This window comes from Camelus ferus, chromosome 6, assembly GCF_009834535.1.
Source record: "Camelus ferus isolate YT-003-E chromosome 6, BCGSAC_Cfer_1.0, whole genome shotgun sequence".
NCBI classification, from domain to species: Eukaryota; Metazoa; Chordata; class Mammalia; order Artiodactyla; family Camelidae; genus Camelus; species Camelus ferus.
In genome coordinates, this window is record NC_045701.1 from 14823162 (window position 1) to 14836269 (window position 13108).

The 13108-nt window shown below is 44.2% G+C and overlaps 1 protein-coding gene across 1 annotated transcript in view; it reads left to right on the plus strand.

The window, feature by feature from the left end:
- Window positions 1-13108, plus strand: part of LOC116664105 (aromatase) — a 104284-nt gene that overhangs the window by 2637 nt on the left and 88539 nt on the right. The window lies entirely within an intron of this gene.

The window sequence follows — 13108 nt, forward strand, 5'->3', positions numbered from 1 at the left end:
TGTGGGGGGGACAAGGTACTCCAGGTATGTCACCTGGACTGGGATGTTGGGGGAAGGGTTGAGGCTTAGTGGGTGAGATAACACTGAAGTGGAGACCTGAAGACTGGGGGTGTGCAGGCCAAGGGAGTGCTGTGCGTGGGCATGGAGAGTGGGAAGGAAGACTGTCCCAGACAGAATATCCAAAGGAGTGTGTGAGGAGCTGAGAGGGCTTCATCATGACCAGGGTGGGACAGGCCTCAGTGTCAGTGGTGGGGAATGTTGAGAAATGTGACTGCAAAAGTGGGCAGGGACCAGTAAATGAAGGAGTTTGAAAGGCCTGTTGGAGAGTTTATATTTTATCTCAAGGCCAGTAGGGTAAAGTGCTTGAGGCAGATCTGTATTGTAGAAAGAGTCCTCTAGCCTCAGAGTGGAGAATGGATTGGAGGGGCAGGTTCAGATGCAGGGAGCCATGTAGGAGGCTGTTGCAGTGATGGTGGCCTGAACTAGAAAATGGCCAAGAAGTAGAGAGAAGCTGATGGATTTGAGATATTTCTGAGTGGCACAACCAACAGTCTTTGGTGACTAGTTGGAAGTAAGAAACTAGAAAGACAGAGGAAACTAACATTCATAATCAAAAAAAGGTAAAATAACAAAGAGAGATGCTAACAAACAAAGCCATGGAATCAGAGCTATCTAGAAAGAAAATGCTGGCATGACCATAGGTTTTAAGGAAGGGGTAACTGTCATGGGCTAGAAAGGTGTTAGAGGGCTTCCTGGAAGTGTTGGGACTGGTGCTGGGCCTTGTGTATGGGTAAGACTTTGGTGAATGGAGAGGACATTCCAGGCTGAACAATAAAGCAGGTAGGAGTACTGAGGCAGAGCATGGAGTGGTTTTAGCCGGTGGTTTGGTTGTGGTTTTCCTGGGAGAGCCAAAAACAGCTGGTTCTCCAGTGGATGCAATTAAAACTTTTAATGAAGGGAGGGACTGGGGAGATAAATCTCATTGCTCTTTCAGAGTGGTATAGAGTTCTTCATGTATCCCAAGGCCACTTGTGTTGGAACCTCAAGGGGTCTATGGACCACTAGACATCTCAGCATGACCAAAACCTGAGATCCCAGCTTCCACCAGGAAAAAGACAAAAGGTCCTCCTTCCCCCAAAGGATTGCTTATGCTTGTAGGTCTTTTGCAGTGACTCAGGTCCCTCTGATGAGAGCTGTTGTCCCAGGGTGTTGCTTCACTAGTTCTAGGCCCCTGCAGAACCCTGCCTGGCCACCTGCATTGTGAGTGAGGCCTGTGGACCCATTAGTAAGACTTCTTGAGCCCCAAACTGTGGTAGACACAGCTGCAAAAATTGGGTGTGTGGAGTAGCCTCTCCGGCCCTTGGGTGGGGGTGGGGGGCAAGTCTCCTTCCAGGAGCCATGTGCTGTCTGAGCACTCTGCCCCCACTTCTGGGTACTGGTCCCAGCTGATGGCACCCTGGTCCCACCTTCTCTGGCTCAAATCCCACTGGTGTTCCTACGTTGGTCTCCAGTCTCTGACACTGGCTTTGATTTAAGGGCTGCTGCAACCTTCCCAGGGACCCCTTTTTAGGGGCATTTGGCCCCGACAGCAACCTCTAAGGTAAATCATTATAACCGCTAATTGATCAGTAGCACCAGTTAAGGATCCACAGTGCACTGGAGCTGTGCTGGGCTCTTTACACCATCATTTCTAGTGTTCACAACCCTCTCGCCAAGCATGTTATTCCATTTTACCAAAGAAGAAACTGAGGAAGATTAAATGACTATCCAAGACCACCAAGCCAAACTGTCCACTGTTCTACACATCCTGTATGTGAGTCAGGGAGATAATAATGATTTCAGCAGGCATCATGCTAGGCACTTTGCAGATGTTACATTTTATCTTCACAAAGAGGATACTACCTCAAAAAGAGGGAATTACCATTCCCTTTTTACAAATGAGAACACTGAGACTCAGAGAGATTAAGTACTTGTCCCAAGGTCACAGAGTCAGGAAGTGGCAGAGGTGGGACCCAGACCTAAGTCAGTCTGACAGCAAAGCCTCCTCTCTCCACCTTTCTAGGTACCTAAGCCAGGTGAGGGTCAAACCTCCTTTCCCAAACCAAGGCTCCAATGCCCAGGTAGGAAAGTGCAGTGATTCAGGGAAATAGTCATAGTGCTATCACGTGTCCCTGTCCTTTCCAAAGTTACTCTTGTGTAAGCCTTTAGCAGTTTTTATAGAGGAAAGAACTAGGTCCAGAGATGAGCAAGGGCTTTACATGGCACCATTCTACCCCTCTATTTTCACAGTCTTTTCTGCCCACTTCATGCCACATGGACATGGTTCCTGGGGTTTGGGCCCACGGCCCCAGCTTATGTGATGCCTACACTCTGTTCCCTTTACCCTCCAGATTCCTGTTCCAAGGCCAAAACTGCTCAGCTTTGATTCAGGTTGAATGAGTCATTAAGGGTAAAACAAAGAAGAGAAGGCCTATTCCTTTGCCAGATGAAATGAATCCACCCACCTTTTGACTTCTTTTTGTTCTGAAATGATGACAGTATGCAATGACTCAGAATTATCACACTCAAAGAGACTACTTTGTATTTTTCTTGAAAATGAAGGGACAGTGTGTGAATAAATGAGCTGAAAATGGCTCTTGCAGGGAGGAAAAGATGACCTGTGGGCACATCAATGCAGTGTGGAGGCTGAATGAATGTTCAGGCATGGGAGGGGACAGTAATTCCCTGATGGAGAGCAGAGCCGAGTGGAAGCAGACATGGGGGCCATGCAGCAAAGCCCTTCAAGGTCTCTCAGTGGTAAAACCTGAAGAAACCACCACCAATCCCCAAGCCTACTTGACTTGAGGGCGAGCACATTCACAGGTGGCTGGAGGGAGGGGAGGGAAGACATTTTCAAAAGAGTCATCAAATGGAGGGTGTGGGGATAGAGAACTTTCTGTGTCTGAGACCAGAGAGCCTCCCCAGCCAAGCAGCCTGGCTAGGGGCAGATGAGGGAACGGGAAAGGGCCAGAGCGTCTCGGAGCCAACTCTCAACACTGTGTTCCTCTTGGGAGGAATGAGCCGAGAGGATCTAATCTACTACAGCCTGCCCTCCTAAAGTGGGGTAAACTGGCCCTGTGCCCAGTAGCTGTAGCTCACAGCTTGGCTTTGGCATTGCCCAGGGCCTCTGGTTCTTGGTGGTGGGAAAAGAGGACGGAATTGGATGCCAGAACAGTTGGTGCTTTCTCCAGTTCAGTGCTGGATGGTCTGGGGTAAAATTCTCAACCTCTCTCAGACTTTTCTCTGAGCAAACAGGAGGTGATTGCTCCCACCTCCCTCAGAGGATGGTGGTTGGGAGGATGAAACAAGAACTGCTCTGTTAACTGTAAGATGCTATACAAATGGTAGTTATTGTGTTTACAGACATAGGGGAATTCATGCCTTCCAACAGACTTGACATCACACTAGGAATGTGAGGCAATGGGGGCATTCCATTCCATTCTTTATCATCTGAAAAATATGATGAAACTGGAAATACATTTATTGGGAGTGAAAGTTTTCTGCAGAGCTTCCTTTCCTTTGCAATGAATCCCAGGTTTCCCTTAGCGCTTGAAGAGCTCTGTAGGAAACTGCTGGGGAAAGCTGACCTCCATTCTGGTTGCTATGAGACTCCATTTTTGGTTCTGTTCTGTGAGCTTCCCCATTTCAGTCACTTGCACCATTACAAAAGGTGATGAGACTCTTGGCAGGAAAATGGTCTCTTGTTTCATAGCATTAGGCTTTAATAAATGTTGTAATTTTTAAATAGAAAAACTATACTTAGGAATGGATAATGGGTGATATCTTAGAGCTGGAAGGCAAGTTAGAAGACCATGCAGATCAACCCTGAGATTCTCCAGATGAAGAACTGAGGCCTAGGCAGGGGAATAGTTTTCACTGGGTCTCACACTTGACTCAGTGAGCCAGGATTAATCTCCAGGTGTCTGACTCATGTTCATGTGCTCCTCCCTCACCCGAGGGTCAGAAACAGATGTCTTCAGGGTCCAGGCAGGTGAGGAGGAGGCCACTGCTGGGTAAGATGAGAGGAAGGAGTGGGATATTCAGTTCAGTTTTCTTTGAGTTCATTCTATTTGGTATTTACAGAGCCTACTACTTGAGTCCATAAATTTATGTTTTTCACCAAATTTGGGAAATCTTTAACTATTAGCTTTTCCAATTTTTTTATACCAATCTTTTTCTCTTCTCCAATGACATGAATGTCAGACCATCTGATATCATTCCCACAAATCCCTAAGGCTCTATTCATTATTTTTCAAACATTGTCTCTCTGTTCCTCAGATTGGATAATTTCTATTAATCTTTCAGTCTACCGACTCTTCTGTCATTTGCATTCTGCTATTAAGCGCATTTGGTGAATTTTTTATTTCAGATATTGTACATCTCAATTCTAAAATTTCCATTTGGCTCTCTTTTTTTTTAAAGTAGTTTTTTGTTTCTTTACTGAGTTCTATCTTTCCATTCATTTCAAGATTGTTTACCTTTACATAATGAAGGACGGTTATAATAGCTGCTTCAAAAATCTTTTTTTCCAGCAGTTCCAACATTGTCTTGTCTTTTCCCTTGATAATTGGTCAGATTTTTCTGCTTCTTATCATGTTAGGTAATTTTAGATTATAACCTGGACATTTGGTATGATATGTTAAGAGACTCGGTCCTGCTGAAATCAGAGCCTGTTGATTTTTTGTTTTGTTTAAGCGTGCAAACAAACCAGTGAAGTTCAGACTGCAAGTTCTGTCTCACCTTCTGTAGGTAGTACTTTCACCGTCAGTTCAGCTTTCAAAGTCTTTGCTGTGCTGTGTGGGTATGTTTGTGCCATGTATACCTTGTAGGCAAGCCCAGGACTTGTGTTAATTCATACATGGAATCCCATTTTCCCACTCTTTTGTGTGCAAGAATTCCTTCACATTCTTTAGCTCCCAGGGGCCCCTTTTCTTGGTCTTCTGCCTAGAAAGATGGGGATCGTTCTCATAGTTGTAGCCACTGATGATGTCACAGTTTTATGCCACTGGTCCTTCCCTCAGGACCTGACAAGAGGTTTTTAAAAAAAAGAGTATTACCCTCGTAGTTTTTACATAACAGGGTTATGTGTGAACTTTTCTGAGTTCTTCTATCCAGAGGTACAGGTTTTCTCTCAGCGATTTTAGGCACCTGAGCTGCTAGCATGGTGGTGGCAGTGCAGTTTTAGGGATGCATCTAGCCTTGAGGATGAGCTAAGAGAAAAAAAGAACAGGATTTTCTCCACATTCTCTTGGCTTGCAGGGTCTCCTTTTCCAGGTCATTTGGCCAGAAAAATGGGCTGTTTTTTTGGAGTTGTTGCTGTCTATGACTGCTATACAGTTTCATGACTCTGTACAGAAGTCATGGACAGGTCACAACCGGGATAAAAATTCCAGGAAACTTGCTGCTACCATATTGATCATACTTCATGTTTTCATTTCTCTCCCCAGTCTTCCTCCTTTTATTTACTTTTCAGAGTCCTCAGTTAATTGCTTTTGTTTTGTTTTATTTTGTTTGTTGTTCAGAGTGTTTAGTTGTAATCCGTGGGAGAGACAGAATGCAATATACCTCCTCCATTTGGTTGGAACCAGAAGTCCAGCAACACACTTGGAATCCTTTTCTTTTGGTTGGTGCTCCCCTGAGTCTTACTAGCAGGAGTCCACTGATAGAACACGTATCCAGGAATCTGATATTCCCTGGTCTGGTGTTACCAGGTCCCAGAACTCTATGACTCCAAGTCTGCTGCCTTATTTGCATAGATCTTTGATATAAATGTTCACTCAGCAACAATATATTGCATGCCCCTATGTGCTTTATCCTGGGGATACAAAAATGGCTAAAACATGGTCCCTGTCCTCAAGGAGCTCACAGTCCATTACAATAACAGGAATTTGGACTAGAAATTTAGGAAAGACCCAAGCTTGAAATCTTTCTCAGGGTCTCCTGTGCACACCAAACCACAACACATTGCCAGAGAGCATTTCCCAGCCTTGTTCTGAGGCTTTGCCTTTCTAGAAAACATCTTTAATTGCCTCTCTCCTCTGAGGGGGAAACAACCACAAAACACTTCTACCAAACTGTATAAAAAGTACGACTTTTAATTTTGTGAACTCTACAACATGCCAAGATTATTCTGAATAACAATCTTTTTGCCTACTATAGTCGTAGAGAACATCGTCTGGTTTGGGGTTAATCAGAACTCAAAAGGGAAATGAAGACATTTAAAAGCATCCAGAGTAGCACTTGAAGTGGAAAAGCGATAGAATCTGGTATTAAAAAAATAAGAGTAGGAGAATCTGAGGCCATCTGCCAAGGAGATAAATCTTCATAAGGAAGGTGAACTATCTCCTTCAGTTGACCTTGGCTACCATTTCTCTTTGAAAGCACTTACCATCTCTTTCTACATCAAAGAAAGGCCGGAATGTTGATTCTGGGAAAGGAGATAAAAAGGAGGCAGAAGAATAAGATCGGTCATTTAACTAGCACAAGTAGGTGCCATATATCAGCAAGGCTGTGCTGTGCATCAATTATCTTGCCATCCTCACCACAATCCAGCAAGCCTTTTTGATAAGCTTTGTGACTCCTAGATGGTAGACAAGGAGACTAAGACTTAGTGGGTGACATGATTTTCTCGAAGTCTGAACAGGAAAACATGCACTAAAACCAGGTCTCCTGAGTGTGGGTTCTCTTTTCTCCACTGCACCAGCATCTAAGATTTTGGGTTCTGAATATGTTACCATTTCACACTTAGTGGTCTGACAAGTGGATCATTCTGAGGAGAATTTTGGGGAAAAGAGACCCTGCTCCTGACAGTGGGATCTGGGGGTTCACAAGAGAGGAAGAAGTCCACTAGGAAGCCAGAGCCCAGGCTCTCAGACCTAGATCTCCTTGGAGCATAATTCAAGCAAGTGTTAACCCCCCCATCTTAAAAAAAAAATTCAGAAACTGACCCTAAGACAAAGGAAGAAAAGCTAAGGAAATGGAGGGATCATTTTCTAAGACACTTTCCTCTGACCAGAAGGGTGATTTGAGGATAGAGGACTGATGGCTTGGTGGGGACCAGAAGCAGCAGAGTAGTGGGGTCACTCCTCCCCTCCAAGTTCCCCCCAAGCCTCAGTGCTGGCCCTGGCTCAGAGGGGAGCTGGGAGCTTTGAGGTGGAAGGCTTCCCTCCTTCCTAAGTGGTCAGTGAAGGACAGCTTCTCCTCTTGCTCCAGGAGGGTTGGGGGAACTTGCATGTTTCATTTCAGACCAGACAGGGATTCTCCTTGTCAGTCTCCCTTCTGGCTCCTTTTCTCTCACCATCTCATGCCCTCTTTCTAATTTAATAGGAAGGAGCAAGGAAATGACCACTGACTGAGCCCCAGCTGTACTAGGCACCAGGCTAAGCACTTTACATTCTGCTAGTTTCTAGCAGAGGACCTGGTATACTGTAGGTACTCAATAGATAATTAGCTCTTACTCTGAGTGTCTCCATCTTCTTCATTTCACTGGAATCCAGGTACAAGGCAGTGGGTAACTGCACAGTTTGATGATTGCTGAAGAGTGGAGGCAGCAATGATGTCAAATGGCAGGGGTGAAAATGAGACTAGCATTAAGGCTAATTACACATATTTCTCAAGGAGGAAACTGAAGCAACCCAGAATCTGGCAGCTTAGCAGGGAGCCAAGTAAGAAGATATGTGGAAGCCTGTGGAACCTTAGGGCTTGAGCAGTGTTTCTTGCATCAATTTGCACCCACAGAGCATCTTTAAAAGTTGGCTCACACTTGCCCCAGAGCAAGCAGCCATTCACACCATTACAATGCTCTGTTCCAGATGTGACTAATTTTTAATCTCTGAAGTTCTCAATTAGTCATGAGCTAACTCTGTAAAAATGTTACAGTGAGCCCACATATGATTATATTTCTCTGCAAAGAGAAAGGAAGGTTGCCTGAGACCACTTGTCCCCACCAAACAGAGTCCCAGCCAAAACCTTTGAAGGCTTATGACGTCAACAGATTCCCTAGAGAGGCACCACATCCTTTTGATTATTTTGTGTATTATATTTTGAATGCCATCTCTTCCTCTCCTTACCTCTGCCTTGGCTGGGTCCTCATCACTTTCACCATAAAATCCCAATAGGTTCCCTACCACCAATCCAGACAAACACAACCAACCATGGATCTTCATAAAACATTTGCTTTTGCTAGGTCCAAAAGACCTTAATGGCTTTCCATTGCATATAGGAAAGATCTAGACTCAGTAATCAAAACCTTCCACAGCTGCTTGCTTTTCCAAATATCTCTGCTTCCTGCTGTGAATTCCACCTTCGACACAACTAGTTTATTTATTGCTACACAAATATGCCTAGATCCCTCCAATCTTCCTGCATTTTTCCTGCCCCATACCAGCCCTCCCCTTTTCAGTCCTCATCACTGATGAGAGATTGCCCTTCCTTCAAAGATAGGCTCAAGGCTGGTCACCTGGTCTCTAGGCAATTTCCTCTCCTCTGCAATTACACCTTTGTCTGGACTCCTCACACCACATACAATCATCCTGTATTGTTATGCCTGTAATTTGTTTCCAGGTGTGGAGGTGACAGCAGCACTGTGCCATACTTTTCTCACAAAATGGGCACTTAAAATTCTATTGCACAATCTACTAGAACTTTGAAATTTCATATGAAGATAACTTTTTAACTAAAAATGTTTTATTGTTCTTATAGGAGACTTAGGACCCTTGAGATGGTAGAAGAGAAAGAGATGGAGGGTTGTCTTTTTAAAGCTATTTATCCTTCCTGTGCATATTATATAACCTTTAATTATTTCCAATATAAAGGAAATAGTCCCTCTGAAACCTTTAAAATGATTCAAACATTGAAGTGATTCACCAGTTCAAAAGAAACTGGTGTGACCCTTTCCAAATTTTTTTAAAAAGAAGAAGAAAGAAAAACCAAATACTGGCTCTTCTGGAAAAATTAACTGGCTGTGCTTTTATTTTTTCAATATTCTGAAAGAATTGAAAATTCACCACAAAATGGGAGAGCTTGTTTTTGTGCCTTTGGTAGCAAGCAAACAACATGAAAGAAAGTTCTAGGAAACAACTAAATTTCAGGGAATAAGCTTTCCGAGTTTTATGGGACCAAAGTGAAGTATTTGCCTTTGACTGAAACCCAGGGTGTAGATCTCACCTCTGGATTTCCTTCTGTACACCAATCTCTTGTTGGGCAGGAGAACTCACAGACCTGCAGCCAGCACCACTCACCTGAGCAAGACATGAATTTAATCCCTACCCTAAGGTGGGAATCCTTAAGAGGAGTGCAAGTCTTCTCTGTTTCATTGCATACTTCAGCATCTCTCACAGAATGACTCTCTTGCTTCCAAGCTTCTCACAGGACCCCAGATCTTACATCCTTCTCCGTCCTCAACATTTGCACCCTCCTTACCAACTGTATTAGTTTTCTATTCCTATGTAATAAACTACCACGAACTCAGTGGCTTAAAACAACATAAATTTATCTCATGTGACTCTCGAGTCCACGTATGGGTTAGCTGCGTCCTCTGCTCAGACTGAAATCAATGTGTTGGCCGGGGATGCAGTCTCATCTGAGGCTTAGGGTTCTCTTCCAAGCTCACTGCTTGTTAGCAAAATTCAGTTCCAGTTCCTAGAGGCCACCTGCTGTTTCTTGTCTGTGGTCCTCTCTACAACACAGTAGATTGTTTCTGAAAGCCAACAGAAGAGCATCTCTGCTGCTTTGAAAACATTCTGACTTCTGGGAAGGCCTGGACTCTTTCAAAGGATTCAGTTGATTAGTTCAGGCCCACCTAGAATGATCTTCCTTGTAATTAACTGACAGTCTACTGATTAGGGTCATTGATTTCGTTTACAAGATCCCTTCTGTTAAATAAATCACAAGAGTGAAATTACATCATATTCATAAGTCCTGCTCATTCTCCAGGGGTGAGGGATTATATGTGCATGTGCACCAGGGGGCTGGAATCTTGGGGACCACCTACCACGTCCATCTTCCTCATGTACTAGGTCCATGGGCTCAGTCTTGCATTTAACATTTCAGCAGAAAAGGTCCCAGATAACTCTATCATTCCCGGGCCTTTCTCTCCATGTGGCCCCATGGCTTTCCTCTCTGGCTCCTCACACCCCAGCTCCTCTCTCATAGTCCCCTCTCCAGTGTGCCTGGTGAATCAATGCATGTGTCCCCTCCTGTGGCTGAATTTGGTTTTGAGCCAATCCTAACCATGTGTTTTCTCTATTCTTCCCTGCTAGCTGAGTTTTTCCTAGTCATATGACATAGATCATGCCCTTATAATTCTACTCTAAGGAATCTTCCAAAATCACATTTTCTTATAACGCATTAAGGAGCTGATATTCATGGGTGATGTTCTATATTGAAAGGAAGAGAAGCAGCCATGTGGGAGGGTAGCAAACTATTTTGAAATGCAATCCTAAAGCTTACCTTGTAGAGTTTATGCTCATAAATCTTTCAAAAAATAAATTTCAGCCTTGACTATTAAGCTGAAAATTTTTTCTTAAAAGAGATACAGATGTATTTTCATGTCACTCAGAACTTCATGGCTTACAGGGAGTCTCTTAGAAGACATTCTAAGAGTGATAACTCCAATCATGTCCAATATACTTTTCTTCCTTCAAAACAAAATTAACTATCAAAGTAATATTTGGAAAATGCAAAAAATATAAAGAAAATAAACATTCCTCATAATCTCACTGTCCACTGAAAACCACTGTTAACAAGAGTTGGGTTCAAAAAACATTGAGAGAGAGTTTTATTCATGGAAAGGACTACTGTCTCCCTTTAAGATTTTGCAGCAATTAGCTTAGTGATAGTGGGTGGAGGAGAGGCACAAATCACGTCAAGGTGATTTTATTTGACAAGATTTACTGCCTGGCTGGCAGTTAAAGGGAGATGAACAGGGAGAAAGCAATGGTTTCCACAATACCCCTGAGACAAGGGATGCATTTGTGCAAATCCAGCACCAGGGAGAGGGCCAAGTGGGAACTTCAACTCAACATTGATTGAGCCCTCAGTATATCTCCCAAACCCAGAAAAATAATAACGATGTTAATTTCTGAAATTACTAACTAAAGACAATGTCAATATTTATTTTAAACAAGGCTGCCTTTAAGAGCACACTTCAGGTTTCTAATGACCTCCTTCTCTAACTTATATTTTCTTCCCTGGCCTTATATTTCCAGACTTTGCTGCTGCAGTTGGTGAGCTTAGAAGGGCTGGAAGCTCTGCTCCTCCTACTATATCGTCACACTCCCCAAACTTTTCCATTTGGACACCCCGCTGCATCCTGCATCTGCCCTTTCCCTCATATCTGCTGCTTTGCAAGATCCATTCTCACCTGTGACCTTAGGCCTCACCTCTCCATTCTCAGCCTGGGACCTTCAGGGGACATTTCTTCTTAATAACCCACCAGCACCCAAAACCGCAACTCAAAGTTGAATTCATCATCATGTCTCCCTTCAACGTGGCTCCTCTCTCCCCTCCTACTGCCTCCTGCCATCTAACCAACTCCCCTTGTCAGTCTTCTAGAATGGCCCTCTCTCTAGTCATTGGCCATTCTCTGTGCACACAAAACCTGGTTTCCACCACCAGGTAGGCAGATGCTTTAAAAAGTCTTTCTTTCAGAAACTCTGCCTAACAAAATCCATCTACATGTCCTACTTAGCACCTCCAAGCACTCACAGTGTTTAGGGTGGGCTCTGTGTGTTTTTACGTTTGTGTTGTTTATGTTTTTGATTTATTAGTGACAATAATAAGAATGGTTACTATTTAGTTAAGGGCTACTATTGCCAGGACATGTATCTTTTTAAAGGGGGCACAGGCATAAAGAGAAGGAAAGTAGCTCAGAATACTAAGGGGCTATATGATTGAAGGGTTGTCAAGAAACAGCCCTCTCAACCCCCTCAATTCCTCTCTCCCCAGCCTGTCATATTTAAATCCTCTAACATGAGTACATGTCATTGGGGAGTGAAGGCTTGCACCCTTACCTTCTTCACCCCTCCCTGTACCTCCCTCCCCAACCCCAATTCAGTGCAAAGACTTCTGGGAGCAGCAACATTCTAAGCTGTTAACAGCTGAAGCCTTCCCAGTGGATTCTATCCTGCATGACAGTTGGCTAAAGACTGAAAGAGAGAGGTCCTTTAGCAATGGGTTGGGAGTGAGAAGGGGAAGAAAGGGGATTGACTAGCCCTAGGAAGAGGTAGACTCCAGGCCTAAGTTTCTCCCAGCCTACTGGCAAAGCACACTGGGCCATGGTTTGAGCCTCACTCCTTCCTTAGCCCTTTCTGCATGCCTGGGAGGGGTTTACTGAGCTCAGCCCTGCAGGGGACCCAGAGATGAATCAGACATGGATCTTGCCCTCAAGGAGCTGACTGTCCAATGGTAGAAAGTCCCAAGTACCATAGCAAAGGCAATTCCAAGGGTCATGGGGATTTAGAAGAGAGAAAGATGCAGGCTGGATATCCAGTATCCAGGAAGGCCTACCAGAGGAGGTCGCATTTGAGCTGGACCTAGGAGGATGAGAGGGAACTTTCCACAGGCAGAGATTGGAGGTGGTGCTAGTTATGGGGACGGATACCGTCAGTCCAAGACTGTGACCTGTAGGGGGGATACAGCTGGAGAAAGGTGAGAAAGAGGCCAAGGAACTCTGGGCATATTCTCTAGTAAGAGGAAACCAAGGATGACTCTTGGCCTGCTTTAACATTTTGTCCAATATCACCCAGATGAAAATAGGCTATTTTTTATAGAGAGTAATGATTAAAAGTTGAGAACTCAGGGTTGGAATGACAAATGCCCTCTAAGGGTGGTTAGGCTGACACTCAACCCCATTATTCTATGAGTCTGTGATTTGGAAGGGGAGACAGTGATGCACTTTTGGTCCTATGCAAGGTCACTCCACCAATGATTGCCCTCAAGTGAGCAATGATGCTTCACAGTGGAAAGGGAGATGGGACCTCAAAGAGTGAATATGCTCAGGACTGTGCACTTGAATTTGTGAGTGTCAGGTCCATGTTTAGTTCATGTCTGCCAGCAGACAAAGTATGGG